Raw genomic sequence first — 13697 nt, 5'->3', positions numbered from 1 at the left:
TGCAGAAAACAGAATTTAGAATAAAGAATAAAGAATACTAAATATAGAATTTAGAATATAGAATGAAGAACACAGAATATAAAATATAGAATAGAGAATATAGAACCCAGATTTAGAAAATGGAATGAAGAACACAGAATATTGAATTTAGAATACAGAATACTGAATATAGAATTTAGAATATAGAATGTAGAAAACATAATATAGAATATAAAACACGGAATGCAGAATAAAGAACGTACAATATAGAATGAAGAACAAAAAATATAGAAATGAATAGAGAATATAGAACCCAGAACTTAGAACCCGGAATGCAGAAAATAGAATTAAGAATATAGAATACAGCATATTGAATATAGAACTTAGATTATAGAATGTAGAACACTGAATAAAGAATATACAATATAGAATACTGAATATAAATTTAGAATGTAGAATATAGAACACAGAATATAGAATATAGATAAGAAAATATAGAACCCAGAATTTAGAACATGGAATGCAGAACACAGAATTTAGAATATAGAATACAGTATATTGAATACAGTATGCAGAATATAGAATGTAGAACACAGAGTATAGAATATAGAATACGGAATACAGAATATAGACTACAGAATATAGAATATAGAACACAGAATATAGAATATGGAAAACAGAATACAGAACCCAGAATTTAGACCATAGAATGCAGAACACAGAATTAAGACTATAGAATACAGAATGCTGAATATAGAATTTAGAACATAGAATGCAGAACACAGAATATGGAATACAGAATACAGAACGCAGGATTCAGAACATGGAATTCAGAACACAGAATACATAATATAGAATAAAGGAATAGAATGTAGAATATAGAATATAGAACACAGAATATAGAATATAGAATACAGAATGCAGTATGCAGAATTTAGAACAAGGAATTCAGAACACAGAATATATAATAAAGAATACCGAAATATTATGTGGTATATAGAATGTTTTACACAGAATTTATAATATAGAATACAGTATATAGAATGTACAATACAGAATGTAGAACACAGAATATTGAATACAGATTACGGAATACAGAACCCAGAATTTAGAACATGGAATTCAGAACGCAGAATATAGAATATAGGATACAGAATACATAATATACAATGTAGAATACAGAATGTAGAACACAGAATATAGAATATAGAATACAGAATGTAGAAACTTGATTATACAAGTTGTAATTCAGAACACAAAATTTAGAATATAGAGTGCAGAATACAGAATATAGCATATAGAATTTACATTGTTGAACACAGTATATGGAATATTGTATACAGAATACAGAATATAGAATGTAGAATCCTGGTTGTAATACAGAGAATATGGAATTCAGAATACACACTAAAGAACACAGAATTTAGAGCATGGAATTCAGAACACAGAGTTTAGATTATAGAATATTGAATACTGAATATAGAATGTATAACACAGAATATACAACACAGATTATAGAATATAGAATACACAATGCAGAACCCATTATTTAGAACATGGAATTCAGAAAACAGAATTTAGAATATAGAATACAGTATACAGAATGTTGAATATAGAATGTATAACACAGAATATAGAATATAGAAAACAGAATACAGAACCCAGAGTTTAGAACGTAGAATTCAGAACACTGAATTTAGAATATAGAGTACAGAATACAGAATATAGAATGTAGACTTTAGAATGTACAAAACAGACTACAGAATATAGAATACAGAAACCAGAATTTAGAACATTGAATGCAGAACACAGAATGTAGAATATAGAATACAGAATAGAGAATGTAGAATAGAGAATGCAGAACACAGAATAAAGAATAGAGAATGCAGAATACAGAACCCAGAATTTAGAACATGCAATACACAACTAAGAACTTAGAATATAGTGTATAGAAAACAGAATATAGAATGTAGAATAAATAATATAGAATACAGTATATAGAAATTAGAATACAGAATACAGAATATAGAATATGGAAAACAGAATGCAGAACCCAGAATGTAGAACATGGAACGCAGAACGGAATTTAGAATATAGAATACAGAAAACAGAAAATAAATTTTACAATATAGAATGCAGTACACACACTATACAATATAAAATACAGAAAACCGAATATAAAATTTAGAATATACAATGTAGAACACAGAATGTAGAATTTAGAATGCAGTATACAGAACCCAGAATTTAGAACATGGAATTCAGAAGAAAGAGTTTAGAATATAGATTACAGTATACAAAACATAGAATGTGGAATATTGAATGTAGAACAGAGAATATAGAATATAGAATTAACAATACAGAACCCAGAATTTAGAAAATGGAATGCAGAACACAGAATATAGAAAATAGAATACAGAATATAGAATGTATTATCAAAAATTTACAACACAGTATATAGAATATAGAATACAGAAGACAGAACCCAGAACTTAGAACATGGAATTCAGAACAAAGAATTTAGAAATTAGAATACAGAATCTAGAATATACAATGTAGAAGACAGAATGCTGAACACAGAATATAGAATATAGAATTCAGAATACAGAACCTAGAATTTAGAACATGGAATTAAGTGCACAGAATATAGAATATAGAATACAGAAATATAAAGTAGAATATAGAATATATAACACAGTATATAGAATACTGAATACAGAACACAGAATGTAGAATACATATTGTAGAACACAGAATATAGAATATAAAATACAGAATACAGTACCCAGAATTTAGGACATGGAATTCACAACACAGAATTTATTATATAGAATAAAGAATATGGAATATAGAGTGTAGAACACAGATTATAGAATATAGAATACAGAATTCATAACACAGAATATAGAACATGGAATGCAGAACAAAGAATTAAGAATATAGAATACAGGGTACAGAATATAGAATGAAGAATACAGAGTATAGAATACAGAATACAGAATAAGAAATTAGAATATAGAATGCAAGAACACAGAATATAGAATGCAGACTACAGAACGCAGAATTTAGAACATGGAATTCAGAACAGAGAATTTAGAAAATAGAGTTCAGAATGCACAATATAGAACGTAGAATATAGAATGTAGAACACGGAATATAGAATACGGAATGCAGAATATAGAATGTAGAATATAGAATGGAGTACACAAAACATAGAATATAGAATAGAGAATATAGAAGCCAGAATTTAGATCATGGAATGCAGAAAACAGAATTTAGTATATAGAATACAGAATACTGAATATAGAATATAAAATATAGAATGTAGAACACAGAGTATAGAATAGAATAAGAAATACTGAATATATAATTTAGTATATAGAATATACAACACAGAATATAGAATACGGAATGCAGAATATAGTATACAGAACATAGAATGAAGAACACAGAATATAGAATATGAAAAACAGAATACAGAACCCAGAATTAAGAACATGGAATGCCGAACACACAATTTAGAATATATACTACAGAATACTGAATATAGAATTTAGAACATAGGATGCAGAACACAGAATTTAGAATATAGAATATAGAATACTGAATATAGAATTTAGAACATGGAATGCAGAACTCAGAATATAGAATATAGAATACAGAATACTGAATATAGATTTTATACCATGGAATGCAGAACCCAGAATATAGAATATAGAATACGGAATACTGAATATAGAATTTAGAATATAGAATGTAGAAAACAGAATATACAATATACAATATAGAATATAGAACCCAGAATTTAGAACATGGAATATAGAACACAGAATTTAGAATTTAGAATACAGAATACTGAATAAAGAATTTAGAACATGGAATGCATAACACAGAATTTATAATATAGAATACAGAAAACTAAATATAGGATTTAGAACATGGAATCCAGAACACAGAATTTAGAGTATAGAATACATTTTACTGAATATAGAATTTACAACATAGATGCAGAACACAGAATTTAGAATATAGAATAAATAATACTGAATATAGAATTTAGAATATAGAATGTAGAACACAGAGTATAGAATATAGAATACGGAATGCCGAAAATAGAATACAGAATATAGAATATAGAACACACAATACACAATATGGAAAACATAATACACAACCCAGAATTTAGGGCATGGAATGCAGAACACAGAATTTAGAAAATAGAATACAGAACACTGATTATAGAATTAAGAATATAGATTGTAGAACACAGAATATAGAATATAGAATACAGAATGCAGAATAAAGAATGTAGAATATAGAATGGAGTACACAAAATATAGAATATAGAGTAGAGAATAGAGAAGACAGAATTTAGATCATGGAATGCAGAAAACAGAATTTAGAATAAAGAATAAAGAATACTAAATATAGAATTTAGAATATAGAATGAAGAACACAGAATATAAAATATAGAATAGAGAATATAGAACCCAGATTTAGAAAATGGAATGAAGAACACAGAATATTGAATTTAGAATACAGAATACTGAATATAGAATTTAGAATATAGAATGTAGAAAACATAATATAGAATATAAAACACGGAATGCAGAATAAAGAACGTACAATATAGAATGAAGAACAAAAAATATAGAAATGAATAGAGAATATAGAACCCAGAACTTAGAACCCGGAATGCAGAAAATAGAATTAAGAATATAGAATACAGCATATTGAATATAGAACTTAGATTATAGAATGTAGAACACTGAATAAAGAATATACAATATAGAATACTGAATATAAATTTAGAATGTAGAATATAGAACACAGAATATAGAATATAGATAAGAAAATATAGAACCCAGAATTTAGAACATGGAATGCAGAACACAGAATTTAGAATATAGAATACAGTATATTGAATACAGTATGCAGAATATAGAATGTAGAACACAGAGTATAGAATATAGAATACGGAATACAGAATATAGACTACAGAATATAGAATATAGAACACAGAATATAGAATATGGAAAACAGAATACAGAACCCAGAATTTAGACCATAGAATGCAGAACACAGAATTAAGACTATAGAATACAGAATGCTGAATATAGAATTTAGAACATAGAATGCAGAACACAGAATATGGAATACAGAATACAGAACGCAGGATTCAGAACATGGAATTCAGAACACAGAATACATAATATAGAATAAAGGAATAGAATGTAGAATATAGAATATAGAACACAGAATATAGAATATAGAATACAGAATGCAGTATGCAGAATTTAGAACAAGGAATTCAGAACACAGAATATATAATAAAGAATACCGAAATATTATGTGGTATATAGAATGTTTTACACAGAATTTATAATATAGAATACAGTATATAGAATGTACAATACAGAATGTAGAACACAGAATATTGAATACAGATTACGGAATACAGAACCCAGAATTTAGAACATGGAATTCAGAACGCAGAATATAGAATATAGGATACAGAATACATAATATACAATGTAGAATACAGAATGTAGAACACAGAATATAGAATATAGAATACAGAATGTAGAAACTTGATTATACAAGTTGTAATTCAGAACACAAAATTTAGAATATAGAGTGCAGAATACAGAATATAGCATATAGAATTTACATTGTTGAACACAGTATATGGAATATTGTATACAGAATACAGAATATAGAATGTAGAATCCTGGTTGTAATACAGAGAATATGGAATTCAGAATACACACTAAAGAACACAGAATTTAGAGCATGGAATTCAGAACACAGAGTTTAGATTATAGAATATTGAATACTGAATATAGAATGTATAACACAGAATATACAACACAGATTATAGAATATAGAATACACAATGCAGAACCCATTATTTAGAACATGGAATTCAGAAAACAGAATTTAGAATATAGAATACAGTATACAGAATGTTGAATATAGAATGTATAACACAGAATATAGAATATAGAAAACAGAATACAGAACCCAGAGTTTAGAACGTAGAATTCAGAACACTGAATTTAGAATATAGAGTACAGAATACAGAATATAGAATGTAGACTTTAGAATGTACAAAACAGACTACAGAATATAGAATACAGAAACCAGAATTTAGAACATTGAATGCAGAACACAGAATGTAGAATATAGAATACAGAATAGAGAATGTAGAATAGAGAATGCAGAACACAGAATAAAGAATAGAGAATGCAGAATACAGAACCCAGAATTTAGAACATGCAATACACAACTAAGAACTTAGAATATAGTGTATAGAAAACAGAATATAGAATGTAGAATAAATAATATAGAATACAGTATATAGAAATTAGAATACAGAATACAGAATATAGAATATGGAAAACAGAATGCAGAACCCAGAATGTAGAACATGGAACGCAGAACGGAATTTAGAATATAGAATACAGAAAACAGAAAATAAATTTTACAATATAGAATGCAGTACACACACTATACAATATAAAATACAGAAAACCGAATATAAAATTTAGAATATACAATGTAGAACACAGAATGTAGAATTTAGAATGCAGTATACAGAACCCAGAATTTAGAACATGGAATTCAGAAGAAAGAGTTTAGAATATAGATTACAGTATACAAAACATAGAATGTGGAATATTGAATGTAGAACAGAGAATATAGAATATAGAATTAACAATACAGAACCCAGAATTTAGAAAATGGAATGCAGAACACAGAATATAGAAAATAGAATACAGAATATAGAATGTATTATCAAAAATTTACAACACAGTATATAGAATATAGAATACAGAAGACAGAACCCAGAACTTAGAACATGGAATTCAGAACAAAGAATTTAGAAATTAGAATACAGAATCTAGAATATACAATGTAGAAGACAGAATGCTGAACACAGAATATAGAATATAGAATTCAGAATACAGAACCTAGAATTTAGAACATGGAATTAAGTGCACAGAATATAGAATATAGAATACAGAAATATAAAGTAGAATATAGAATATATAACACAGTATATAGAATACTGAATACAGAACACAGAATGTAGAATACATATTGTAGAACACAGAATATAGAATATAAAATACAGAATACAGTACCCAGAATTTAGGACATGGAATTCACAACACAGAATTTATTATATAGAATAAAGAATATGGAATATAGAGTGTAGAACACAGATTATAGAATATAGAATACAGAATTCATAACACAGAATATAGAACATGGAATGCAGAACAAAGAATTAAGAATATAGAATACAGGGTACAGAATATAGAATGAAGAATACAGAGTATAGAATACAGAATACAGAATAAGAAATTAGAATATAGAATGCAAGAACACAGAATATAGAATGCAGACTACAGAACGCAGAATTTAGAACATGGAATTCAGAACAGAGAATTTAGAAAATAGAGTTCAGAATGCACAATATAGAACGTAGAATATAGAATGTAGAACACGGAATATAGAATACGGAATGCAGAATATAGAATGTAGAATAAAGAATGGAGTACACAAAACATAGAATATAGAATAGAGAATATAGAAGCCAGAATTTAGATCATGGAATGCAGAAAACAGAATTTAGTATATAGAATACAGAATACTGAATATAGAATTTAAAATATAGAATGTAGAACACAGAGTATAGAATAGAATAAGAAATACTGAATATATAATTTAGTATATAGAATATACAACACAGAATATAGAATATAGAATACGGAATGCAGAATATAGTATACAGAACATAGAATGAAGAACACAGAATATAGAATATGAAAAACAGAATACAGAACCCAGAATTAAGAACATGGAATGCCGAACACACAATTTAGAATATATACTACAGAATACTGAATATAGAATTTAGAACATAGGATGCAGAACACAGAATTTAGAATATAGAATATAGAATACTGAATATAGAATTTAGAACATGGAATGCAGAACTCAGAATATAGAATATAGAATACAGAATACTGAATATAGATTTTATACCATGGAATGCAGAACCCAGAATATAGAATATAGAATACGGAATACTGAATATAGAATTTAGAATATAGAATGTAGAAAACAGAATATACAATATACAATATAGAATATAGAACCCAGAATTTAGAACATGGAATATAGAACACAGAATTTAGAATTTAGAATACAGAATACTGAATAAAGAATTTAGAACATGGAATGCATAACACAGAATTTATAATATAGAATACAGAAAACTAAATATAGGATTTAGAACATGGAATCCAGAACACAGAATTTAGAGTATAGAATACATTTTACTGAATATAGAATTTACAACATAGATGCAGAACACAGAATTTAGAATATAGAATAAATAATACTGAATATAGAATTTAGAATATAGAATGTAGAACACAGAGTATAGAATATAGAATACGGAATGCCGAAAATAGAATACAGAATATAGAATATAGAACACACAATACACAATATGGAAAACATAATACACAACCCAGAATTTAGGGCATGGAATGCAGAACACAGAATTTAGAAAATAGAATACAGAACACTGATTATAGAATTAAGAATATAGATTGTAGAACACAGAATATAGAATATAGAATACAGAATGCAGAATAAAGAATGTAGAATATAGAATGGAGTACACAAAATATAGAATATAGAGTAGAGAATAGAGAAGACAGAATTTAGATCATGGAATGCAGAAAACAGAATTTAGAATAAAGAATAAAGAATACTAAATATAGAATTTAGAATATAGAATGAAGAACACAGAATATAAAATATAGAATAGAGAATATAGAACCCAGATTTAGAAAATGGAATGAAGAACACAGAATATTGAATTTAGAATACAGAATACTGAATATAGAATTTAGAATATAGAATGTAGAAAACATAATATAGAATATAAAACACGGAATGCAGAATAAAGAACGTACAATATAGAATGAAGAACAAAAAATATAGAAATGAATAGAGAATATAGAACCCAGAACTTAGAACCCGGAATGCAGAAAATAGAATTAAGAATATAGAATACAGCATATTGAATATAGAACTTAGATTATAGAATGTAGAACACTGAATAAAGAATATACAATATAGAATACTGAATATAAATTTAGAATGTAGAATATAGAACACAGAATATAGAATATAGATAAGAAAATATAGAACCCAGAATTTAGAACATGGAATGCAGAACACAGAATTTAGAATATAGAATACAGTATATTGAATACAGTATGCAGAATATAGAATGTAGAACACAGAGTATAGAATATAGAATACGGAATACAGAATATAGACTACAGAATATAGAATATAGAACACAGAATATAGAATATGGAAAACAGAATACAGAACCCAGAATTTAGACCATAGAATGCAGAACACAGAATTAAGACTATAGAATACAGAATGCTGAATATAGAATTTAGAACATAGAATGCAGAACACAGAATATGGAATACAGAATACAGAACGCAGGATTCAGAACATGGAATTCAGAACACAGAATACATAATATAGAATAAAGGAATAGAATGTAGAATATAGAATATAGAACACAGAATATAGAATATAGAATACAGAATGCAGTATGCAGAATTTAGAACAAGGAATTCAGAACACAGAATATATAATAAAGAATACCGAAATATTATGTGGTATATAGAATGTTTTACACAGAATTTATAATATAGAATACAGTATATAGAATGTACAATACAGAATGTAGAACACAGAATATTGAATACAGATTACGGAATACAGAACCCAGAATTTAGAACATGGAATTCAGAACGCAGAATATAGAATATAGGATACAGAATACATAATATACAATGTAGAATACAGAATGTAGAACACAGAATATAGAATATAGAATACAGAATGTAGAAACTTGATTATACAAGTTGTAATTCAGAACACAAAATTTAGAATATAGAGTGCAGAATACAGAATATAGCATATAGAATTTACATTGTTGAACACAGTATATGGAATATTGTATACAGAATACAGAATATAGAATGTAGAATCCTGGTTGTAATACAGAGAATATGGAATTCAGAATACACACTAAAGAACACAGAATTTAGAGCATGGAATTCAGAACACAGAGTTTAGATTATAGAATATTGAATACTGAATATAGAATGTATAACACAGAATATACAACACAGATTATAGAATATAGAATACACAATGCAGAACCCATTATTTAGAACATGGAATTCAGAAAACAGAATTTAGAATATAGAATACAGTATACAGAATGTTGAATATAGAATGTATAACACAGAATATAGAATATAGAAAACAGAATACAGAACCCAGAGTTTAGAACGTAGAATTCAGAACACTGAATTTAGAATATAGAGTACAGAATACAGAATATAGAATGTAGACTTTAGAATGTACAAAACAGACTACAGAATATAGAATACAGAAACCAGAATTTAGAACATTGAATGCAGAACACAGAATGTAGAATATAGAATACAGAATAGAGAATGTAGAATAGAGAATGCAGAACACAGAATAAAGAATAGAGAATGCAGAATACAGAACCCAGAATTTAGAACATGCAATACACAACTAAGAACTTAGAATATAGTGTATAGAAAACAGAATATAGAATGTAGAATAAATAATATAGAATACAGTATATAGAAATTAGAATACAGAATACAGAATATAGAATATGGAAAACAGAATGCAGAACCCAGAATGTAGAACATGGAACGCAGAACGGAATTTAGAATATAGAATACAGAAAACAGAAAATAAATTTTACAATATAGAATGCAGTACACACACTATACAATATAAAATACAGAAAACCGAATATAAAATTTAGAATATACAATGTAGAACACAGAATGTAGAATTTAGAATGCAGTATACAGAACCCAGAATTTAGAACATGGAATTCAGAAGAAAGAGTTTAGAATATAGATTACAGTATACAAAACATAGAATGTGGAATATTGAATGTAGAACAGAGAATATAGAATATAGAATTAACAATACAGAACCCAGAATTTAGAAAATGGAATGCAGAACACAGAATATAGAAAATAGAATACAGAATATAGAATGTATTATCAAAAATTTACAACACAGTATATAGAATATAGAATACAGAAGACAGAACCCAGAACTTAGAACATGGAATTCAGAACAAAGAATTTAGAAATTAGAATACAGAATCTAGAATATACAATGTAGAAGACAGAATGCTGAACACAGAATATAGAATATAGAATTCAGAATACAGAACCTAGAATTTAGAACATGGAATTAAGTGCACAGAATATAGAATATAGAATACAGAAATATAAAGTAGAATATAGAATATATAACACAGTATATAGAATACTGAATACAGAACACAGAATGTAGAATACATATTGTAGAACACAGAATATAGAATATAAAATACAGAATACAGTACCCAGAATTTAGGACATGGAATTCACAACACAGAATTTATTATATAGAATAAAGAATATGGAATATAGAGTGTAGAACACAGATTATAGAATATAGAATACAGAATTCATAACACAGAATATAGAACATGGAATGCAGAACAAAGAATTAAGAATATAGAATACAGGGTACAGAATATAGAATGAAGAATACAGAGTATAGAATACAGAATACAGAATAAGAAAGTAGAATATAGAATGCAAGAACACAGAATATAGAATGCAGACTACAGAACGCAGAATTTAGAACATGGAATTCAGAACAGAGAATTTAGAAAATAGAGTTCAGAATGCACAATATAGAACGTAGAATATAGAATGTAGAACACGGAATATAGAATACGGAATGCAGAATATAGAATGTAGAATATAGAATGGAGTACACAAAACATAGAATATAGAATAGAGAATATAGAAGCCAGAATTTAGATCATGGAATGCAGAAAACAGAATTTAGTATATAGAATACAGAATACTGAATATAGAATATAAAATATAGAATGTAGAACACAGAGTATAGAATAGAATAAGAAATACTGAATATATAATTTAGTATATAGAATATACAACACAGAATATAGAATACGGAATGCAGAATATAGTATACAGAACATAGAATGAAGAACACAGAATATAGAATATGAAAAACAGAATACAGAACCCAGAATTAAGAACATGGAATGCCGAACACACAATTTAGAATATATACTACAGAATACTGAATATAGAATTTAGAACATAGGATGCAGAACACAGAATTTAGAATATAGAATATAGAATACTGAATATAGAATTTAGAACATGGAATGCAGAACTCAGAATATAGAATATAGAATACAGAATACTGAATATAGATTTTATACCATGGAATGCAGAACCCAGAATATAGAATATAGAATACGGAATACTGAATATAGAATTTAGAATATAGAATGTAGAAAACAGAATATACAATATACAATATAGAATATAGAATATAGAACCCAGAATTTAGAACATGGAATATAGAACACAGAATTTAGAATTTAGAATACAGTATACTGAATAAAGAATTTAGAACATGGAATGCATAGCACAGAATTTATAATATAGAATACAGAATACTAAATATAGGATTTAGAACATGGAATCCAGAACACAGAATTTAGAGTATAGAATACTTTTTACTGAATATAGAATTTACAACATAGATGCAGAACACAGAATTTAGAATATAGAATAAATAATACTGAATATAGAATTTAGAATATAGAATGTAGAACACAGAGTATAGAATATAGAATACGGAATGCCGAAAATAGAATACAGAATATAGAATATAGAACACACAATACACAATATGGAAAACATAATACACAACCCAGAATTTAGGGCATGGAATGCAGAACACAGAATTTAGAAAATAGAATACAGAACACTGATTATAGAATTAAGAATATAGATTGTAGAACACAGAATATAGAATATAGAATACAGAATGCAGAATAAAGAATGTAGAATATAGAATGGAGTACACAAAATATAGAATATAGAGTAGAGAATAGAGAAGACAGAATTTAGATCATGGAATGCAGAAAACAGAATTTAGAATAAAGAATAAAGAATACTAAATATAGAATTTAGAATATAGAATGAAGAACACAGAATATAAAATATAGAATAGAGAATATAGAACCCAGATTTAGAAAATGGAATGAAGAACACAGAATATTGAATTTAGAATACAGAATACTGAATATAGAATTTAGAATATAGAATGTAGAAAACATAATATAGAATATAAAACACGGAATGCAGAATAAAGAACGTACAATATAGAATGAAGAACAAAAAATATAGAAATGAATAGAGAATATAGAACCCAGAACTTAGAACCCGGAATGCAGAAAATAGAATTAAGAATATAGAATACAGCATATTGAATATAGAACTTAGATTATAGAATGTAGAACACTGAATAAAGAATATACAATATAGAATACTGAATATAAATTTAGAATGTAGAATATAGAACACAGAATATAGAATATAGATAAGAAAATATAGAACCCAGAATTTAGAACATGGAATGCAGAACACAGAATTTAGAATATAGAATACAGTATATTGAATACAGTATGCAGAATATAGAATGTAGAACACAGAGTATAGAATATAGAATAC

Source organism: Vicugna pacos, unplaced genomic scaffold (assembly GCF_048564905.1).
Source record: "Vicugna pacos unplaced genomic scaffold, VicPac4 scaffold_192, whole genome shotgun sequence".
NCBI classification, from domain to species: domain Eukaryota; kingdom Metazoa; phylum Chordata; class Mammalia; order Artiodactyla; family Camelidae; genus Vicugna; species Vicugna pacos.
The sequence above is the reverse complement of the archived record's forward strand: the minus strand, read 5'-3'. Positions refer to the sequence as shown.